At 41.8% G+C, this 23,969-nt stretch overlaps 1 protein-coding gene across 1 annotated transcript in view; it reads left to right on the forward strand.

The window, feature by feature from the left end:
- LOC115160730 (beta-1,3-galactosyltransferase 1-like) overlaps positions 1 to 23,969 on the forward strand; it is a 111,741-nt gene that overhangs the window by 13,444 nt on the left and 74,328 nt on the right. The window contains exon 2 of the mRNA XM_029711076.1: positions 19,837 to 19,944. The gene's annotated coding sequence lies outside the window, so the exon portion shown is untranslated. The remainder of the gene's footprint in view (positions 1 to 19,836; positions 19,945 to 23,969) is intronic.

A 23,969-nucleotide genomic window follows, 5' to 3' on the forward strand; every position in this document is an offset into this window, starting at 1 on the left:
ATTGCTTGAAACAGATCAGTATCTTTGGTTTAATACCAGTGTTTTTGTCATTTACGCCTGTCTATAGTGGGGGATGTCTCAGGCCTCACATGAATTTGCAGATTTGAGGATTAAGCTATCACCCAAATGAAGGCCAACCCCTGTCGCTTTTTAGAAACTGATGTGAAGTGGTGATTTGTTGAAATTATCCAGTCAAAAAAAGTGTTGTGTTGCCTTCTTTTTATTTTGTCTGTCTGTCGTAAACATTTTCTCACAGACATGTGAGTTGTTAAATGGCTACTACACGTTCTCATCTATCGACTGGTATACTGTATGTAGTATACCCAACTTCATTGAAGTTTGTCTCTTAGAAGAGCGCCAACGGTACTTGTCGCCCCAGTTATTGTCCCAGTTTCATTGATTTCAATACAAATATCGATGTGTGTGATTCATTAGCTCCCTATTGATTACAGAAGAACAAGCCAATCAATTCCAGTCTAGAGTGACCCCCTGGTAAGTATTGGTGGGTGAGCAGTTTATAAGGTACTAATTTAGCAAAATACTAATTATCTTCAAAATATCACTACTTATTTCAGCATATTAATTGGTCATTTAAACCTGTGTTTTGACACTCTGCTATAAATAAAATCTATGATTTTATTCTAGATTCCTGTTGAAGTCTGCAACAGAGGGGGAATGCATATTTCAAAAGATACATTTTCTCCCTTTGGCTTTTCATCCCTGTCAGTCATGTGCTGTATGTTATGCCTTAACCTTGATGTGGAGTTTGTGGTGTCCAATTCCCTCCAGGGAATGGATTGGTTTGATATCTAACAAATTCTACTGTGCACCTCATCCATCTTCCTTAGAGCTCCGCTGTAATAATCGTTGTCATTGCCATTTGCGCTCAATTGAATGGATTACATCATCCCTTTAGCCATGACATCAATACAAGTCACAACTCTTGCTCATTCTTGCCACACATGCACTGACAAAACCTGCACATCTGTGGGACATATAGACACAGGTGTGTGAACAAATCCTGGTGTGCACACACACACTAACGTATTCCCATTTCTACCTTATGGAGTTTACACCTGTTTTAATTACAGCTTTGAATCCAGTTCCTTGACATTGATGTATTGATTGTAACTTCAGTAATAGTGGTAGCTAATTGATTCCTCTGGTTGCGTTGACATACTGTGGCATTTGCTGCACCAGCAGGCCAAACAGGGTACCGCACAACCTTTAATATGAATGAATGTGACTTGTGAAATTAATTCCAAGGGTTCACTACTCCTGCAGAATTTCTAGTGGAAAATAAAATGCCAAGGAACTCATTTTTAGTTTGTCAATATGAAAATCTGCAGCCCTATGAATTCAAAAACACATTTAGAACCTTGGTTTATCAGATTCAATATAGAGGAAGTAGGTTTGAGCAGGGTAATTCTGTTGGATATTTGTTTAATCCTCCCTTGCCTTTTCATGATGTTCTTTTTTTCCCCAAACTAAGGCTAGTATTTGATGAAAGATAGGACGGGGTATTTCTGCAGAGCTTTCGCTGAACTTTAGGAGTTGCCTTCCCCTGTTCCCTTTGGGTGGTGCAGTATATATTTAAGCCCGTTCCTGTGGAGGCACTGGAGCTATAATTGGGGTTTCTCTGAGGGGATTTGCTTGCTCTCTCTACCACACTGGCATGGTCATTGTGGAATGTGGTGTTCCACAGCTCTTGGTCAAGTGGATCACAGAATCATTGTTATTAAAATTCCAGTCTCCTTTTAGGCATCTCAGCACGTTTCAAACTGGTTTGCTATGCTTGGATGTCGTACACATCATTTGTGTCTTTACTGAGTACTGTTTCATAAACACATCTTAAGTTCTTTCATGTTTTTGGTATCCAGACATAATTACACATTTTGGCAAATGTTTTTTTATATTGTCATTTTGATTGTATCATTCAATAAATTTGATGGCACTCATTTTCATGATTTTGTCATTTTGATTGTATCATTCACTAAATTTGATGGCACTCATTTTCCTGATATTGTTGGTTTGAATGTATCATTAACTAAATTTGACGCCACTCCTTTTCCTGATATTGTCATTTTGATTGTATCATTAACTAAATTTGATGGCACTCGTTGTGAACAAACTCTCTGAGCTTATGTTCACTATACTGATTATTAGCTCTGGTCTCAAATCTTGATTCCATAGTTGGTCCCAAAACTCGATTAGGAAGTATGCATCTTCTGATAACATAATCTGCTTAGTTTTTATCTTGTATGCAAGATAGTATTTTGCATTTTCAGTGTTTCATCTATTTTGCGCAATCTAGAATTTTATGGTGATTTCATTTTAAGTATAATCCCAGTTAAGCCTTGTGTGGTACTTTGAATCACTGCACTGTTAAGTTATTTTTATTTCAAAAATGTTATTTTACTATTTTTACTTTGCACACATGTTTTTAAAAATGAAAATGGTGAAGTGCAATTATTCAGAGAAGATGCCTTATCTAGAATATGGTTAGAATGCATTTTAAAAGTTGTGCTGTAAGCATCCATCACGGTGCTTGGATCATGTTCAAATAATATACACATTTACTAAGCCATCCAAGGACATGGGACTTTAAGATTAGTCTAGGAATTCTGATTTTCATTATGCAGAGTATGCAGGTTTACAATGTTGAAATGTTCCATGCCTTGCTACTTACAGGCAATTTAATGTGCTTGAATTTGTAGGTTTAGTGTCCTGCCTTTACTTTATTTCCTTACTGTATGTATCTCTTTAGCAGCCCTAATATCTTGTCACAAGGAGAGTGCAATCAATGCTCAGAGAGCTGCATAGGGCTTAATAGATAGAAAACAAACCTTGTGCCAACTTCCGTTCCATTTCTGACACCTCCCTGCTACACTATTGGGCAACGCAATTTATTGGGAGGTGTGGTGGCAAGAGTGGTCTTAAAATCAAAGCAATAACTCACTGTGCACAGCAGAAACGGGCTCAGAATACGTCCCAGCCTCTAAACAACATCTCAGGCCCTCTCTCAGCTGTTTGTGTGGCTGCAACTAGCTAGCTGCTGCATCCTGGTTTTGTGCTCATCATCCCTGCACAGGTCTCATTACTTCTCTGAAGGAAACACACACCCCCGCAGCAGGTGTTCCTCTCGGTGCATACTAATGAGCTGCCAACTGACTGAAACGCTGCACTTGTATACTGCTATTCAAAAGGCAATAGACAAAGATACGGTGTTGATTGTGGCTCAGTTGGTGCTTGCAATGCCAGGGTTGTGGGTTCGATTCCCAAACATGTATGCACTTACTACTGTAAATTGCTCTGGATAAGAGCGTCTGCTAAAATGTAAATTAACTTTATGTTGTTACCAGTAAGTGTTGTATCGGAGATGCATCTGTGGAAACGTTTGGCTGGTTGTTTACATCAGCACTCAAAGTCGGTAAACATAGCTTGGAGCAGACGCTATTTTCCTGGTCCTTATGATTGAATGGCATCCAAGTTTAGATGTATCGTTAATATGTAATAGGAAGCCACAACATGCAAAACATAATAATTGAAATGTGTGTCCTCTCTGATAAAAATGTTATATTATGTAGAGAGGCTTAAATCATTGATCGTTATTTACCTTGCTTTGTTTTCCTTTGATTTGAGTGATTCACTGCACATTAGAATAACTTGCAGCCCTTTTATTTAGTAATCACATTTTCCACAGAATTGTGTATGTTCATTTCGTTCTGTCTCCATTCAGTAACAAATATGCAAATGTTCATAAGGAATGGAGGAAATGCTGAATTTGAAGGAAAACGATATGGGAATGGAGCACTTGCAGAATATTGGTCTGCCTCTTTCCCTGTCCCAGCTGCCTGATAGGAGAAGAGTGGGTCTGAGGGCTTTTGATGATTGACTTGATTTCCCTTGTGACCAGGGCATGTTTTTAGTGATTTCACAAAGCTTTCCCTTTTATGTAGTCATCTGAACCCCATGACCTTGTGATGACGGGAAGTCTAAAAGCAACCATGAAAAGACAAAAGGACTTCAGGTGTTGTCATTGTAATACATTAATAAACAAAGCAATGCAACAAAAAGGCATTATTTTCCGTAAGAAAAGCACAGCAAGTGAACAATTGTTATAGCCCTGTTTTAGGGGGTTGATGAAAGAAACGCAGATGTTGTTGAGGCTCCGTTCTTTCTGTTGGCATTTTAGACATACTGCTAGAGCCCTGTGTGTGGAATAATGGGCTGTGAAAGATGGGATTAGCTTTTTTTTTGCTGCGCACTGCACACATACAAGTATTCATGTGAATCTCTGTCCGACACTCACTCTCTGGCTGTTTAGGATTAAGCTGAGGAATCGAACTGGAGAAGTTTGTGACTTTTCAACTCTTCTGCTTTTAAGAACCAGACTCTAAAGTTACCACATATGAATCATTACATTTTTCCCTTTTAAAAAAAACCCCTGCCTTTTAATATTAAAGTTATTTTACTCTATCAAGGATCTTAGTCATATACCAAAATATGCCGATATAATTTGCTAAAACATTGCTAAAATGTAAAGGTTTCCGGATTCAGTTGGTATTCCTGTGTAGAATATTAAAGGTGAGCTTCCAATCGGTCTGTTTGTATACACGTCTGAACGGAGCAGCTACCTCATTAAGGATGGAGCCCAGAATAGAAGTGGAGTGTCACTAGAGGATCCCAGTGGGAAAGATGGAAATTCTCAAATTGAAAACGGACAAAAATCAATAAAAATCTGGATCTAAAAGAAAATTGGGTCACACTTTATTTGGATAGTCCAGATAGTTCATCTGTAGATGCTCTACAGATGGTCATACTATCAACAAGCTATCTGTTGCTAAGGTTCCGGTTAGGGTCAGAATAGGGTAAGGGTTAAGTTTAGTGTTACGATCTGGGTTAAGGTTAGGGTTAGAGCTGGGGTTAGTAGATAGTTAGTTGAAATGTTGCTGATAGTCTGTAGAGCGTCTACAGGTGGACTATCCAAATAAAGTGTTACCAAAAATTGCATTTTGCAGTCTGTGTTTGATTGTCTAGGTGTTGATGACAATTTGATGAACTTCAGGGATGTGTGTCATGAAAAGAAGAGGTGTGAAAATGTTATGGTTTATACCACACGGTTCTCACAATAACATATGTGTTGAATTAAGATGCTTGACACTAGCTTTTTTAATTACTTTTGAGAATTGTAGATCATTTATTCAGTCATTCGATATAAAACAATTGATGCCGTTTTAAGGTCTGATATTGGAAAACAATCAGTGAACTAGTATTTTCCTTTGAGTAACAGCTGAATAGGCCTTATCTTATTTGCATCCTTTGTTTCCATTGTAGGAGCTTGGACGAGAGCAACCTCAGCTATCAACTACCTTCACAATTCTTTACCACACTTGAATAGAATGATAACAAACAGTATTTCGTCAATTAATTTAAAGATCTGGTTTAATTATGCAATCATGTCGCTTTAATCTATGACTGATCGGCCAGGCGATGATGATAATAATAATTTTAATTTTAATATGCTACTGGCCTTGCTTTTAAGATTCTGCTGTGTATGGATGTTATTGATATAGCAATGCATTGTGCCTTTAGACTTACTAAGAATTGTCTCGAGAGTCTAGAGAGGTTGTAATCCTCTCTAGACTCAACTTTCTCTCGCTGACAATCTGTCTCAGTCAGACGGGCAACTTCCCAGCCCTCAGTATCTGAAAGCTGAATTTCAATCTCCTCCCAGTGCTCCCATATTCAAATGCCTCAAAAGTCAATTCACCCAAACCTTACTAAGTCCAGGCATCTCAAGAGAAGAAATATGCTCACTGAAAAATCTATTTAAAATATTATACTGTCAATATTATATTTGTTTAGTTCCCCTGTAAAAAAATACAAAATAAATGTGCATTCTCTACAGTTTAAAGAGATCGAATAACATGAACTTGGTTTTTAAATAATTGTCTAGTGTTATGCCAGTACACTGATGGTAATGGTTTACCATCTTCACGTCAATGTGGGATTGAAAGAACACAAGTATCTCTATTGATAGCATTCTTCCTCTTATCCTGGTTTATGTTTTGCTTAATCATTAGTACAAAATTATGTTTGAGGCAGCCGTATGGAAACAACGCCTCTGAATGAACAAAACAACACAGTTCATGTTGATCTTCCATTGCATAACTGTGCACAGGACGAACCTATCACCGCAGGGGACTGGGTTGGCGTTTTCAAAGTCCAACTGTATCCACATCTAGAAGTATAGAATTTTTGGGGGCAGAGATAGATCTTGTTTAGTTCCATGTATTAATCACATAAGTTATTGCTCATAGTCAGACTGGTATCGAGGCTATTCAACATTTTCTTGAACCCTTTTCCCCAGAATAATTGAACCATTCAACAGAAGAACCATACAGTACCTTCAGAAAGTATTCACACACCTTGACTTTTTCCACATTTTGTTGTGGATTCAATTGAGTTTTTTTTGTCATTGGCCTACACACAATACCCCATAATGTCAAAGTGGAATTATGTTTTTTGAAATTACCCAATTATGGCAAGCCTAAAGAAGTTCAGGAATAAAAATGTGCTTAACAAGTCACATAATAAGTTGTATGGACTACCTAATCTCTGTACCCCACACATACTGTAAGGTCTCTCAGTCACGCAGTGAATTTCAAACACAGGTTCAACGACAAAGACCAGGGAGGTTTTCCAATACCTTGCAAAGAAGGGCACCTATTGGTAAAAATTAAAAAGCAGACATTGAATATCCCTTTGAGCAAGGTGAAGTTATTAATTGCACTTAGGATGGTGTATCAATACACCCAGTCGCTACAAAGATACAAGCGTCCTTCCTAACTCGGTTGCCGGTGAGGAAAGAAACCGCTCAAGGATTTCACCATGAGGCCAATGGTGACTTTAAAACAGTTACAGAGATTAATGGCTGTGATAGGAGAAAACTGAGGATGGATCAACAACATTGCAGTTACTCCACAATACTAATCTAAATGACAGAGTGAAAAGAAGGAAGCCTGGACAGAATAAAATTATTCCAAAACATGCATCCAATTTTCAATAAGGCACTAAAGTAAAATTGCACAAAATGTGCCAAAGAAATTAACTTTATATCCTGAGTACAAAGCAACACATCACTGAGTATGACTCTTCATATTTTCAAGCATGGTGGTGGCTGCATCATGTTATGGGTATAATTTTAAGGATAAAAATTAAACAGAATGGAGCTAAGCATAAGCAAACCTGGTTCAGTCTGCTTTCCACCAGACACGGGGAGATGAATTCACCTTTCAGCAGGACAACCTAAAACACAAGGGCAAATCTACATTGGAGTTCTTTTACCCAGTTTTCATGATATCCAATTGGTAGTTATGGTCTTGTCCCTTCATTGCAACTCCCGTACGGACTCGGGAAAGGCGAAGGTCAAGAGCCATGCGTCCTCCGAAACACAACCCTGCCAAGCTGCACTGCTTGCTTAACCCAGCCAAGCCAATGTGTCAGAGGAAACACTACAACTGGCAACCTTGTCAGCATGCATGCGCCCGGCCCGTTTGAAGCTGGTACGAAACTGAAAGTAAAAGATGCAAAAACGAAACTTAAGAAAGGGAAGCATAGAAATAATGCACATAGAACAGATCTAACCTTTCTTAGACTTGCTTTCAATGAGAATTAAATATCTATAACTAACATTTCAATGTGAATTCGTTCTGGTCACAGAGAAAGTAACAAATTGCAGCTTTAAATCTGCTGAAAATATATGTCAAGACATGAAAAGTGTTTTCTGGCAATCATCAAAAACCAATTTGAAAGAGCTTGAAGAATTTTGAAAATAATAATGGGCAAATATTCTACAATTGAGGTGTGCTAGCTCTTAGAGACTTACCCAGAAAGAGTCACAGCTGTAATCACTGCCAAAGGTGATTCTAACATATATTGACTCAGAGTTGTGAATACTTATGTAAATTATATATTTTTGTATTTCATTTTCAATACATTTGCAAAATGTTCTAAAAACAAGTTTTCACTTTTTCATTATGGGGTATTGTGTGTAGATGGGTGATAAAAATATATATTTAATCCATTTTGAATTCAGGCCGAATACTTTCTGAAGGCACTGTATGTGCATTTTTTATTTTCAGATGATTACTGATTTTGTATCTTAATATCTTTTGTAGTATACATTCACTGTAATGTTACTGAGTTCTCAATTGACACTGAAATGTATTGTACATGTTGTTTATTTTAAGGCTGTATGTAAATCAAGACTGGAAGATTCATATCAACTATACAACTGGAAATATACTGTTCCATATCATCAACATGGAGATGTATGTTTCTTTGGTGGAAAGGTTCAATTGACCATATTGTGCTGGGGATTACAGTACTAATTTTAGCAGACACTTATCCAGAGTGACATACAGGAGTAATTAGGGTTAAGTGCCTTGCTCGAGGGAACATCGACAGATTTCTCACCTAGTCTGCTTGGGGATTCGAACTAGCAACTTTTCAGTTACTGGCCCAATGCTCTTAACAACTAGGCTACCTGGCACCTAGTCCTCCAGTTTACAGGTATATAAAGGTACAGTAAAGTTCAATGACATGCTGTTAACCCTTTGCCTGGCTACCCATCCACATCGCTCCGACCAAATAGCACACCCACTAACTTCCTATATCACGGAGCTCCGCCTCATAGGGGGGCTTCGCTCCTAGTGGTTTACCCCGCTGCCTGGCAGCCAATAGCCTGACAGTCAGCCTCCCATTTTCTTCAGCGAGACTGGAGATTGGTCTGAAGAATTGCACAATAAGACAAGTCTCAAGATGATCTTGCCACCGTTGATCCGGTCACAGCGTTGCCACCACCAAAAGCTATTTTAAGAGCTCAGTGCTGCTGTTCCTCTCTGCATGGCATCCAGGACCCCCCCCCCCCCCCCCCCACTCTCAGGTTCTGAGGGCTCGTCTGGAGATGATGACGCCGACAGGGACGACATTGGGGATGCTTTTTCCAAAGAGCCGACTCCACTGAGAGAGCCGACTCCACTGACCCCCTGGGGAAGGTGAGTGTGACAGTGACATCGGGGAGAGGGAAGAGTTCTACCTCTCCTCGGAACAATCGTCCACTCTGTCAGCCATCTTCCCTACACTCCGACTTCTTGGGGCTTATCGAGGGGACCATGGGATCACCTCCCCCTTCCCCTAGCTAGAGATATTGACATGATGGTGGAAGGGCCTTGAGCTCAGTGACGCAAAGTGGCGAAACCTATAGCTCCCGTAATGCCCTCGCTGGATAAGTACGCAGGGGGCGCCTGGGATGAACCACTAATGGCAACAACCCATAACCAGGGGTATCCCCAGGCTGGATAGGACACTGTTTTCCCACATAATTCCAGAAAAGTTGGATGCCAATGGAACGCGAAGAAGCCCTCTCTGCCCTCCTTCAAAGACTGCTTCACTGTGGAACTGGCAGACAAGAGCTATGCTCTCTGCGCGCAAGCTTCGGCAGCAGCTAACAACGTCGCCTTGCTCACTACGGCCCTGTCCCGAATGTCAACGGGTCAGACGACCTTTTCCGAGGCCAAAGTCAAGGAGGTGTCACATCTGTCTGGCGCCGTACTCCACCTTACCCAGGCACTGGCTGTGTGTGTGGGATGAGTTATGGCCACCTCTGTAGTTGCACAGAGGCTTTGGCTTTCTGTGACAGTCATAAAAGAGGCTGACAGAACACCCCGTTTGAATGCTCCAATTTCAAATGATGGACTTTTTGGAGTTGCCGTTGTGGAGGCAATGGAGAGCTTCAAGAAGAAGAGAAGAGACAGTTGTGAAAGCGTGGGCCTGACCCAAAGTGTCAGCCCGTCGTCGGGCCCACCGGCAGGCAACCACTGACATCACACGTGCGATGATCTCCACTCCCAGTCCGGCGGCACCCGCCACCTCGGCTGTTAGGGAAGTGGTGGCAGAGCCACCGCCCGTTTCCTTTCCTCACTCTGCTTCTAGTATAAGTGCTGGAGCTTGTCCTCTCATGCACACAGACGCAGGGGTAGAGCGCGTTCGCCCCTCACTCACCACGACCACCCTCGGCGTCTGCGTTACCACACAAGGCCTTCCCGCAAGCGCCCTCTTGCCATATGTTCTTTGGCCCCTGTACTACACGTTGCAACCATTTCGAGTATAGGCATAGGGCCCACACACACTGTGTTCCTCGCTATCAGAGCATTATTGGGAGTGGCATTGAAGCTGTACTCTGCCCACCTGGTTAGACCGGACGCTGAGGCGGGGTTGCACCATTTAATTTTGTTACCCACCTCATAAAAATGGTGATGGCGTCACCAGAGAAGGTTACAGATCTGAACAAGGAAACAATGGGCTCTACTCGTCCTATTTTCTCGTGCAAAAGAAGAAGGACGATTCTGGATTTGCGGGCTTTAAACAAGTCCAGAGCCAAATGACCTTTCAGCATGCTCATGACCATCAACCTGCCAGTGCTTTAGCGTCACAGGAGGTTTCTGCGCTTTGCTTTCCAAGGAGTGGCCTACGAGTACACGAGGGTGCCTTTTGGGTATGCTCTAGCTCCTCTCACCTTTTCCTAATGTGCCAGGGAGTTGGGGTTCTGGCATACTTGGACAACCTGCTGTTTCTCTCCCCACCAGTAGAGCTGGCGATCACACACACGACCAGACTGGTGACTCTTCTCATGCGTATGGGCTTTGCAGTGAACTGGGAAAAGAACGTGCTTTGTCAGAGATTCACAGACGGAGCAAGATAAATAAATAAATACAGTATGGGGATGAGGTAGTTGGATTAGCTATTTACCGATGGGCTATGTACAGGTGCAGTGATCTGTGAGCTGCTCTGACAGCTGGTGCTTAAAGTTAGTGAGGGAGATATGAGTCTCCAGCTTCAGTGATTTTTGCAGTTAGTTCCAGTCATTTGCAGCAGAGAACTGTAAGGAAAGGCAGCCAAAGGAGGAATTGGCTTTGGGGGTGACCAGTGAAATATACCTGCTGGAGCACGTGCTACGGGTGGGTGCTGCTATGGTGACCAGTGAGCTGAGATAAGGCGGGGCTTTACCTAGCAAAGACTTGTAGATGACCTAGAGCCAGTGGGTTTGGCGATGAGTATGAAGCGAGGGCCAGCCAACGAGAGCATACAGGTCACAGTGGTGGGTAGTATATTGTGCTTTGGTGACAAAACAGATGGCACTGTGATAGACTGCATCCAATTTGTTGAGTAGAGTGTTGGAGGCTAATTGTTAAATGACATCACCGAAATCGAGGATCGGTGGGATGGTCAGTTTTACGAGGGTATGTTTGGCAGCATGAGTGAAGGATGCTTTGTTGCGAAATAGGAAGCCAATTCTAGATTTAACTTTGGATTGGCGATGCTTAATGTGAGTCTGGAAGGAGAGTTTACAGTCTAACCAGACACCTAGGTATTTGTAGTTGTCCACATATTCTAAGTCAGAACCGTCCAGAGTAGTGATGCTGGACGGGTGGGCAGGTGCGGGCAGCGATCGGCTGAAGAGCATGGATTTAGTTTTACTTGCATTGAAGAGCAGTTGGAGGTCACGGAAGGAGAGTTGTATGGCATTGAAGCTCGTCTGGAGGTTAGTTAACATAGTGTCCAAAGAAGGGCCAGAAGTATACAGAATGGTGTCGTCTGCGTAGAGGTGGATCAGAGAATCACCAGCAGCAAGAGCGACATCATTGTTTGACATGCAACGTGCGCCGTCCACTATCAAGCTGTATGCCTTGGCTATTTCTGTCATGAGGGTTTTGTCATTGTGTCTGTTTTTAGCCACCCACTGGTGAAACACTTTCTGCTCCCATAGTGAAACACTGTTTGAACCTCTGGCCCAGAACTCTTTGAGAATGCTGTCTTTGAAGAATGCTGTATTTTTACTTGCCCTGACCCCACTGTCTCGCCATCAACGATGATCTGAGCAGGACAGTGTTGCGTCCTAATCCGGCGTTCATGCCTAAGATTATTAAGAGCTCTTTGATTGGATAGATTTGTTAGAGACGACCAAATCGCTGATAAATTTGTTTTGTACAACGCATCTAATTTTGACCTCACACAAACAACTTCTAGGATGGCAGATTCTATTTCCTGCCCCTTCTCTCTGACCTCCTCATGAAATCTGGGCTGAATTGATGTGTATGTTTATAAATGAAACATACATCATTAAGCTGCCATTAGTTTAGAAGCAAAATCTCATCTAGTGCAGAAGAGCAATTTGTGAAGTCACAGAGTAAATTAGCTCTCTATCTGAGAGGAGGGGGGGGGGTCCCAGTGGAGTTTGGTCCCTTAATTTAAACGGGCATGCCACTATATTTCCAGCCGAGGAAAAACTCGGAGGATATTACACAGACCTTAGCAAAATATTTTATACAGCATGCCTCAGCACGCACCAATGAACTTCACTCATTAATCATCATCATATCAACCTAGTATTTTGACTCAATACTGAAGCCGATTATATCCTTGAAACGTCCATAATGCAATTTTTACCTCTTTTGGACAGTTTTTCTTCTGCTCATCTCATGACGTTTTGTGCTGCTCTTCTCAATTCTTCTTTGTGAGGTTAGGCATCACTTAAATTCATAAGCTGTAGTTGTTGTTGTTCTGGATGCTCTGTGAGCCCGACTTAGGCAGCTGAGATGAGATAGGTTCCCTGCTCGCTGTTCCCAACAAGGGATTAGTGGTCTTTGTGAAGTTAGGCAGTTGAACCCAGTTTGACATTGAACAGTTTGAACACAGTTTCTGATTGTATGTCTTTGTAGAAAGCAAATTGTGGTTGCAGCGGGTTGCAGTTGGGAAGTGTTGGGGTAACACAACTAGTGATTCACAACAGATCAGTAAGCAGCTACCAAGTCCAGGTCCAGGACCCAGGAGAGATGAGACGAGAGGCACGACACACACAAGAGATACGTCTCCAATCACAATGAGGAACAGGGGATCAGGACTGGTTCTCTCTATGACATTTGGAATCTCTGTCTCCTTTGTCCCTCCTTTTCTTGCCTTGTACTAAGCTAAAGTATGTTTTGACTACAAACTTACGTTTGGCTTGCCACATTTCTCTACCAACTACCAGCATTTGTATGACGCAGGCTTGAGACAGTTGGCTTTGTTTGAAACATTTGAAAACAGACACCTAACCTCTACTTGGGTGCAAACAGCAGGCTTGAGGGTGCTACAAACCCTTTAGTTTATCAGGCACTGTGTACACACCGCTTCCATAGAATACAAAATGAACAATTTTCCAAAAACGAAATTGGTCATCTGAAAATGAAGACACTCTGAGAATGTAATCACGTTGTCAAATAGCATTAAAGAGCACTCTATAATCACAGGTTCACTCATTGTTTACTCTCTATTCCTATTGGTAAACTTGTTTGTTCCCTTTGTAGACCGTCAGCCCATCAACACAGTACTTCAACCAAGCTATTGCATTGGGCCATTTTCTTTACTCTGAGATGAGGTCTAAAACACTGCCAATCTCCATCAGTTGATATATGACAGTGATCACACAGAGCACCTTCAGATTACACTGAGCCCACCTTTATCACCACTACAGCAGGCACAGCTGAATGGCCTCTGAAGGTGACACTGTAGCAGTCAGCTACAGCAAGTAGCCGATACAGAGACTTATGACTGACTTTGCAGAAAATCCACTGGGCATGGCTCAGAGGGGATGAAAGGGGTTTTGGTTGGGGAACATATGATGTGCTTTAAGGCCAACATCAGTTGTTCAAGTGGTTACCTATACAGAATGTATATCCTACAGCCTGGGAGCTGTCACAGTCAGCGTTGCTTGAAACGTATAATTTATATGTATATATATTTTTAAATGTAACCTTTATTTAACTAGGCAAGTCAGTTAAGAACAAATTCTTATTTACAATGACGGCCTACCCAGGCCAAACCCGGACAACGCTGGGCCAATTGTGCGCCGCCCTATGGGACTCCCAATCACGACTGGATGTGATACAACCTGGAATCAAACCATGGACTGTAGTGACGCCTCTTGCACTGAGATGCAGTGCCTTAGACCGCTGCGCCACTCGGGAGCCCTAAATAAAGGCATGAGGGAGAGACTCATTGCTGCTATGAGGACCAGCGGGGGTGTTACTGAAGAAAAGATGTCCCTGAACCACATGATCACTCCTCTCCAGTGTTCGTCAATCATTTATTTTCCACTTGTCAACCGTGGCTGTGTCTTGACATGTTTTGTGAGGTGTCTAGTAAAAGCCATCCTCCAGTTGTTTATTTAAAGCCCCATAGTGGCATTGCAATTGTGTTGAATTTAAATGGAATGTATATCATTTGTCCAATTTTACTTGAGCTTTTTACATTATTAGGAAACAGAATGATTTATGTCCACGGAATATGTGTTGCAATATCTCTGCTTTACGGAGACAATTTCACACAGAAGAGAAGAAAAGCTCAACTCGTCAGCACCTTTTGCTTTGTGTTCATTGATGGGTGGCTGGCTAGACCACACTCAGACAAAGACCTCTATCAGTCCTGTCAGGCTGCAAGAGTAAACGGCTCTCCAGTTAGACTAGTTTAATGAGAAAACGTGATTGGTATTAGCTGGGACCTGGAGTTGCTATTGATTTGTTTTGGTAGACTGTAGACTTGTAGTCGGAAGAATGTAGTGGAGAATAATGGTGTGTCGTTTCAAGTCTGGCCACGGAATATCTTAAGGCACATGTGAGGCTGGAATTTTCTAATCTAAAACATGTGGAATGCAATCACTGCACAGTGTTAACCACACGAGAGCATAGCTACTCACCCGAAGATCAGAAAGCCATGTGTGTGCATGTGTAAACAGCTTGTGTACGTTGTTTATCTGCCCCCGTGGTGTAATGTTTATCCCTCACCATAACACTTACCTATTTTAGCTATTCTCTCAAGGTAGGCCAGTAATTGCATCAATTAGTGGTGATAACGAAACAAAGCACAGGCCCCTTAACAATAGATCATCGAGGCATTTTCAAAGACGGAGACGGAGATAAATGCACTGGATCTTCCAGCGCCATTAGCCCCCATTTCAGGCCAAAATTAAAGAGCGTCTTGTGGAAGGCCTTGATGCCTGGACCAGGGCAATATTGGACAGGGGGTGGATGAAAGGATCAGAGGGAGAGAGAGTCAGAGAGAGAGAAAGAGATGGAGGGTGAGGGAGAGACTCAGAGAGCAAGGCAGTCCTGCAGTGGTGGAAAGTGATGAAGATTGGGGCGAAGAGGCCGCACCACAGGGCAATCAAATTGGCAGTAGCAGAAAATAACTTGTTTTGGGAGATCAAATGAGTTTTCATCAAGGAAAAAATGGTATTTTCTTCTCTTAACTATGACAAGGTATGGTGCTAATGGAAGTGGAAGAAGGCCCCTGTAGAAACAGGTAATGGGAGAACGAGCAGGGTGTGAATCTATTGGAAACAAAGGGAATATTTATCCCTCTGGTGTCTGCCTGAGGTGTCATTAGTCAGAGCAATTCAATTCAGCCAATAGGCCTTTATTCGATGTATGCACGCTGGGTTCCAATTGGAAAAAGACGTACAGCAGCAATAATTTGTTTTTGCAGATTCTCTTTTTTTGTTCTGTTCAGATGAAAGTCAGATTTCCTCCTCGGGGTTTAGTGTTCTTCATAGAAGCTCCATGTGACTATGTCAATGGGTGTTCCCTGTCTGGGTTCTACTGAGGCTGGGTGGGTACTCCAAATGGGTACGGAAGTGGATGGTTTGATAGTTCTGTATGGCGCATAAGACTCACATGTTATGCCGACTGTAGGATAGATTAAATGCTTTTTGCAAAGAATAATATTTTCATCCGCTTTACTCGGTGTTGTATAGCACATTATACAGTAAATGTTGCAGATATTACTCACAGGCAGCAACATTTGATCTTGAAACTTCAGAAATATGTCTTGAATCTAATCATACTCAGAGAGACTCTGCAGATTGTACCTTACATTTCAATAATCCCATTTGATTTGGCAGCAGGCGAGCGGAGAGTAGCCCACGTAAATTGATTTGCTTCTTTCTGTATATCGCAGCTCAGTGTTTCATGTGATCATTATACCCAATGGACGTTGCATTAAATGAACACAAAAGTACTGATACACAGTCATACTTGGGTCTCTTTGTGCTGTGGCCTGCCACTTAACATAAACTTTGCCTGTGTGCCTGTGCTTTATGTTTCTCTGTGTAATCCAGAGAGGTTAGAAAAATGATCTAGATCCTCTCTTAGGTTGTACAGGGATTCAGATTGCGGATTTAAGAGGAAATTGATTTCTAGCCCCTCTATATTATTGTTGGATCTGATTTTAATAACTAACATTTCGATGGCCATAATAAATAGATATGCTGACAGTGGAAAACCTTGTTTCCTCCTCTTGACAGTTTAATACTTTCTAAGTAGCCATTATTTACTATTTTACACCTAGGGTTACTATACATAACTTTAACACATTGTATAAGAGATTCTCCTCAATTAAAATAGTCCAGGAATTTATATATAAATTCTTGTCATACTTTATCAAAAAACGTTTCAAAATCTGCTATGAATACCACACCTTGTTTCCTAATGTTCTATTGTTTCAAATAGTTGTCTTATATTATCTCCAAAGTATCGTCCATGTAAAACAAAAACTTTTAGATAGACTGGATCTTTGTACTTACCAGCTGGGTAATGCTTCAGTAATAGTGAAATCAAACCTTCTTTCTGAGTACCTGATAGTTTACCTGATTGAAGTGGTTAAAACATGCTAATAGATGATCTTTGAGTAGATCAAAAAAGGTTTCATATACAGTACCAGTCAAAAGTTTGGAAACACCTACTCATTCAAGGGTTTTTCTTTATTTTTAGTATTTTCTACATTGTACAATAATAGTGAAGACATCAAAACTATGAAATAACATATATGGAATCATGTAGCCACCCTTTGCCTTGACTCTTGGCATTCTCTCAACCAGCTTCATGAGGAATGCTTTTCCAACAGTCTTAAAGTGTAAAATGTAAAAAAAATTAAAGGAGTTCCCACATACACTGAGCACTTGTTGGCTGTTTTTCCTTCACTCTGTGGTCCTAGTTAAATAAAGGTGTAAAAAAAAATATATTTTTTAAATCGTCAAATCGGTGGCCAAAAATACCGATTACCGATTGTTATGAAAATCAGAAATCGGCCCTAATTAATCGGCCATTCCGATTAATCGGTCGACCTCTAGTATGTGTTTCCTGTCTCTCTGTGCCAGTTCGTCTTGTATGTTTTTCAAGTCAACCAGCGTTTTTCTCGTATTCCTCGTATTGCCTGTCCACTACCATTCTCTTGCCTACCCCTTTTGGATTGTTTAATAAATATCAATAAATATCAAGTCTCTGAATGTCCTTGATTGGTCCAGCCAGAGCCCAGACTTGATTGAACATCTCTGGAGATACCTGAAAATAGCTGTGCAGCGATGCTCCCTATCCAACCTGACAGAGCTTGAGAGGATCTGCAGAGAAGAATGAGAGGAAAACCTCAAGTACAGGTGTGCCAAGCTTGTAGCGTCATACCCAAGAAAACTTGTGGCTGTAATTGCTGCCAAAGGTGCTTCAACAAAGTACTGAGTAAAGTGTCTGAATGCTTCTGTAAATGTGATATTTCCTTTTATACATTTGCAAAAATGTCTTAAACCTGTTTTGCTTTGTCATTATGGGGTATTGTGTGTTGATTGATGGGAAAACATGATTTAATCCATTTTAGAATAAGACTAACGTAAGAAAATGTGGGAAAGTGAAAGGGTGAATACTTTCCGAATGCACTGTACCCTCAAAACAACAGTTAATTACTTTTTAAAAATTCAATGTATTTTCCACGTAGATTCCATGTTACAATACGTTGACAAATGACGTTGAAGCAACCTTGATTGAACCAGTTTGTGCTCAGTGGGATGGTGTTAAGGACCCAACACTCTTGGGGTGTTAGTTCATCAACACTTTGAAAAGTGTTAGTTTAACACTTTGATATGGTCACATATAATCACAAATTTGCTGTGTAGGTTAAAAATGCACTTTCAATCAAGGAACTTCTGTGGTGAGATATTATCCTGGTAGGGAAATACATCACATGGAAATGTAGGGTCACATCTCTAGCAAAAAAGGGGCCCCTTTTTCATTTCATGGTTGATGTTGAGGTGTATCATGCCAAAACACGCTCCGGTGCACTGCAGGGAAGATTCAGAGGGGGAGTCGCTCCAAAGCAGAGGCGAACTGAAACTGGGTCCAGGGCATGGTCCATCCATCCATCTTCACATACTTGGAATATTCATAACGTTGTATGGAAGCATGTGTGCATAGGGGCACGTCTGTGATGGGTAGAACTGGTGATGTGCGTTCACATCTAATGTTGAGTGAGTGTTAAGGTGTTTATCTCTGAGGGGATTTGCTATCTCCACTGTGTTGTTTTATCACACTGGAGAAGGAATACCATGCCAGGTTCCCTGAAGCTCTCTCTCTCTATCTATCCAGGCTTAATGAGCACTCAGATACGACAGTCTGTGCAGGCCAGTCAGTGTTGGGGTGAGTGGCATCAATGCCCCAGTGCTTATGTACTACTGCAGTTATCTTATTAGTGCAGGAAACTAGAGAGTCATTCCTGCTCCTGAGACACCAGGTCATCCAGGGTCACTGGAGGTCAGGGGGGTCATTGGGTTAGGGGTGTGGCGTGTCGAGGACAGGTGACCTGATGGTGCTGATCAAACCCTGGCTATCAGCTTAGCCTAAGTGCAATTAAGAGTTTCCTGAATACCAAATCTAATTTAGTGTTCAGCAAATAATTGCTGGAACACTAAAGAGAAGCTGATTTGGACTTGAGTACCTAATTGGCTAAAGAACCTGTTGACTTATTTCCATTTAAGCCTTGTCCAGCAGTGTGTATAGGAAGGGAGAGTTCAGTGAATGAAGACTAGCCTCTTAGCAGAGAAATAATAAGGTGTCAGGTTATTAGTAACATTGAACCCCACAAATACAAATACAAAGTTTTGTTAAACTGGGGGAAATTTACTGGTTAGCACTAAGCAGTAAGCACCACTGTGTCACCACTGGAATTGAGTAATATGGATTTAGTTTCACAAATGGTCCGGGGTGTACACTTCTGAAAAGTGAGAGGTGATCACTGCGTGATTGGTCAATTTACCCCTGACCTGGGGCGTATGGTTCATTGAAGATATATACGACTATTAGCCAGCTGTCACATTCGCACTGAGGGTTTGAGTGTGATAGGCCACCTATGGCTATAGGCCTTAGATTGCTATTGGCCTTTTGGGGATTTGCAAATCAAACACCATCAGCTATTTTAACAGGGCTAAAGGGGACTGTGATTCGGCAGGGCTCAGACTGATTATGCTCTGCTGCTGCCTTGGAGTGTGAATAGAATAATTCCTCTCAGTTAACACAGACATTGTCCTCCTACACCTTTTCACCCACTGGTGACAGCCAGGGCTGCAATGACATAGCAGCTCTCTGGGCTCACCCAACAAACTGCTCACCAGGATTACCAATGCTCTGCTCTCTCTTTCTTTTTCTCTTTCTCGTTCTCTTTCCGTCTCTCTCGCTCTCTCTCCCCCTCTGTTTGACAGGATGATTGTAGGCCTCTGTACCTACTCTACAGCATTCTTGTGCTGCTGCTGTTTGGTCTCCAACAAGTCCTCTCCTCAACTCTGACAGGTCCTTGAGTAGGCTTGGTGTAAACATCCACCCTGGTGAATGATCTAGCAGCTTGCTATTTACTTAGTGATGTGATGCTGAGAGAAAAGCGGTGCTGTTTTCACATTGCCACCCTCTCTCAATCTAGATCTGGAGCTGAGAAAAATGCGTTGCGTCTGACCGCAATCCTGTTCTGTATCTGAGAGGTCTTAGAGCAAACCAGCCAGGAACCTGACATCAAAAGAATGCACACAAGGTACCAAATTATCATTTTTAAGAAAAGTGCCAACACTGTTAATTGTGTGTGATCTCCATTTGTGAATTCAATGGTTTACTGCTTCAAGGGAATTCAAGGGAAATGTGCTTTTGCTTAATACCACAGTGCTGGTTGAATATGATTTTTGGGGGGCTTTATTTATGGACTTCTGCAACCTCTTCTCTTGCACGTTCTCCAATCAGCGGTTTAGAGGAAGCTTACACTCAATTGGACTCATCACTGACACAAGTGTGGACAGTAAATATGAGGAATATCCCACTGTAATTAAACTGCAGTTCCATTTCAGTAGTCATTAACTATAAGCAGAATCTGCATATCTGCAGAATAAGTCATGCTTTTGGCAAAGTTAAATACTGAAATGTGTCCTGGTGCAAATGCCGAGTTGTTGGATAACAACATAATTTACAGCTGATGTCTTACAACTAACAAAAACGATCAGGATTGTCTCATATGGTCAAAGCATGTATTTTCCTTTTATTCATACAAACAGCTCAGTCTCATGGCAATCAGATGACATTCGGAAAGTATTCAGACCCCGTTACTTTTTCCACATTTTTTTCCATAAAAATTTTAACAGAAATACCTTATTTACATAAGTATTCAGACCCTTTGCTATGAGACTCGAAATTGAGCTCAGGTGCAACCTGTTTCCATTGATCACTCTTGAGATGTTTCTTCAACTTGATTGGAGTCCACCTGTTGTAAATTCAATTGATTAGACATGATTTGGAAAGGCACACACCTGTCTATATGAAGTCCCACAGTTGACAGTGCATGTCAGAGCAAAAACTAAGCCATGAGGTCGAAGGAATTGCCCGTAGAGCTCCGAGACAGGATTGTGTTGAGTCACAGATCTGGGGAAGGGTACCAAAACATGTCTGCAGCATTGACAGTCCCTAAGAACACAGTGGCCTTCATCATTCTTAAATGGAAGAATTTTGGAACCACCAAGACTCTTCCTACAGCTGGCCACCCGGCCAAAATGTTTGTCGTTGTTGAACACTGTCGAACGCCGAAACCTGGACTAAAGACCTCGGTCTGACAGTTTTTTTATATGGCAGTATTTTTATATACTTTTATTTTATTTTGAATCCTGCGGCTCTGTTGAGCTAAATTACTGTGAGCGCTGCTATCTGTCCCAGGATCCTGCCAGATTCCGTATAGGGGGAGAGACGCAAAAGCCCAGCTAGCCTAGCTGGCTCAGCGGTCTCAAATGGAGGCCGCTATTAAACGTTTCCAACGTTGCAGGAGCTGTGTTTACTTTGCTTTGTTCTGGGACAATGTGGAATGTGCTGACTTTCAATGTAACAACTGCTTGCTTGCAGAGGACTACAGGAGCGAAGTAGCTACTCTTAGCAAGCAAATAGGAAACCTACACAAGCTACTGGGGAACCCACTCCCACCTATTCGTTCTTCCACCCCAGTAGCCAGACGCCGCTCTGGTCTGGTGGAAGTTTCGCTGCCTGTCGGCTCTCCATAGCCGACTGGCCGGTGCTAGGCAGGGTTCCATCCCCGAAGGGGTCTCCCCCTTCCCTAGAAAATGGAGCTGTTTTCGAACCAACCAACCAGCCATGGAGGTACGTCATTTGCCGTGGAAGTCAAAGAAGGCATCCTCTGGCAACAGGGGTCTCCATGGAGATGTTGAACCCGGAACTGACACAGACCAGAAACAGCTTTGCCGCCCTGGATCCAGAGGTTCCAGCGCCTTCGTCCTTGGTGGCTTCCCAATCAAGATTGGATCCGGAGGTACCTGCATCTTCGTCCTCGGCTCTGTCTCCCTCTCCGGTGGCTTCTACCTCGGGTTCAGATCCTCTGAGCTCCCAGCCTCACCAGACCGTGAGGCTGCCTGAGAGACCGGCCCATTCAGCATCACCAGCTGTCATCATAGGCATAGTGAGAAACATCTCGGTCCCCAAGGCAAAAACCCTGTGCTACCCAGGAGCACGAGTACAGTACATAACAAGGCTGCTTCCGACTGTTCTACCAGCTGACACACAGTTGACCCATGTGGGGTCAAACGACATCAGGAGGGCTAGCTCGGAACATTTGAAAATCGATTTTAAAGAACTGATTTTAGCATTAAAAGACAAAAAAATTGCCAATAATTTCGGGTCCAGTACCATCGTTGGGCCGCGGGTGTGAAAGATTCAGCAGACTGCTGGCATTACACATCTGGCTAAAAGACTACTGTAGCTCTGCTGGAGTCACTTTTATTGATAACTTTGACACCTTCTGGAAACAGAAGATACTCTACAGGAATGACGGAGTACATCCAAATCATCTTGGCTCCTGAACTCTGTCCACGCATTTCAAGGCTACGTTGAAACAAAGACTGGTAAATGATCCAATACCAGCTCAGTTAATCCTTACCATTGTGACAATGAGACGTCATAATGCTGCATCAAATGTACATGATCTTAGGGGCATTGGCAAACACAATGTAAATAATTAAATGTATGTACCCTAATTGCACCGAATACATCTGTTTATCCTACAGCTATTGTAAGCAGTAATCATGAGCCTATAAACCAGAGTTACACTGTTAGCACTGAGGCGGTCTGCAATAGTAGGAAGACCACTTTATGCAGCTCACGGTGCACTATCAGCTCCAATGTAAATAACATGAGTAAGTCTACCTCTGATAAACTTCCCAGTAAAGCATTAAAAACAATCAAGCTACCCAGAAAAGTGCTAAAAATAGCCCATATTAACATATGTAGCCTAAGAAACAAGGTCCATGAAGTCAATAACTTGCTTGTAACAGATGACATTCATATTCTGACTATCTCTGAAACTCACTTAGATAATACCTTTGATGATACAGTGGTAGCAATACATGGTTATAACATCTACCGAAAAGACAGAAATGCCAACAGAGGCGGTGTTGTGGCCTATATTCAGAACCACATTCCTGTAAAGCTTAGAGACGATCTAATGTTAAATACTGTTGAAGTAATATGGCAACAGGTTCTGTAAAAACTGTTAAATCCCCTTGGATTGATGAGGAATTGAAAAATTGTCAGCCCAACTGATTGGCAAACGAACTGCAAATTAACAAATCATGTGACTAAACTAAATAAAAAAATAAAAAAAACTACACTATGAAACAAAGATAAATGATATAAAGAATGATAGTAAAAAGCTTTGGGGCACTTTAAATGACATTTTGGGAAAAAAAGTCAACTCGGCTCCTTTATTTATTGAATCAGATGGCTCATTCATCACAAAGCCCTCTGATATTGAAAACTACTTTAATGACTTTTTCATTGGCAAGATAAGCAAACTTAGGGATGACATGACAGCAACAAACACTGGCACTACACATCCAAGTATATCGGACCAAATTATGAAAGACAAGAATTGTACTTTTGAATTCTGTAAAGTCCGTGTGGAAGAGGTGAAAAAATGATTGTTGTCTATCAACAATGACAAGCCACCAGGGTCTGACAATCTGGATAGAAAATTACTGAGGATAATAGCAGACGATATTGCCACATCTTCAATTTAAGCCAACTAGAAAGTGTGTGTCCTCAGGCCTGGAGGGAAGCTAAAGTCATTCCGCTACCCAAGAATGGTAAAGCCCCCTTTTACTGGCTCAAATAGCCGACCAATCAGCCTGTTACCAACCCTTAGTAAACTTCTGTAAAAAATTGTGTTTGACCAGATACAATGCTATTTCACAGTAAACCAATTGACAACAGAATTTCAGCATGCTTATAGGGAACAACACTCAACAAGCGCAGCACTTACACAACTGACTGATGATCGGCTGAGAGAAATTGATGATAAAATTATTGTGGGGGTTGTCGTGTTAGACTTCAGTGCAGCTTTTGACATTATCGATCATAGTCTGCTGCTGGAAACACTTGTGTGTTATGGCTTTACACCCCCTGCTATGATGTGGATAAAGAGTTTCTGATACAGAGGGTGTTCTTTAATGGAAGCCTCTCCAATATAATACAGTTAGAATCAGGAATTCCCCAGGGTAGCTGTTTAAGCCCCTT

This window comes from Salmo trutta, chromosome 24 (assembly GCF_901001165.1).
Source record: "Salmo trutta chromosome 24, fSalTru1.1, whole genome shotgun sequence".
Classification (NCBI taxonomy): Eukaryota; Metazoa; Chordata; class Actinopteri; order Salmoniformes; family Salmonidae; genus Salmo; species Salmo trutta.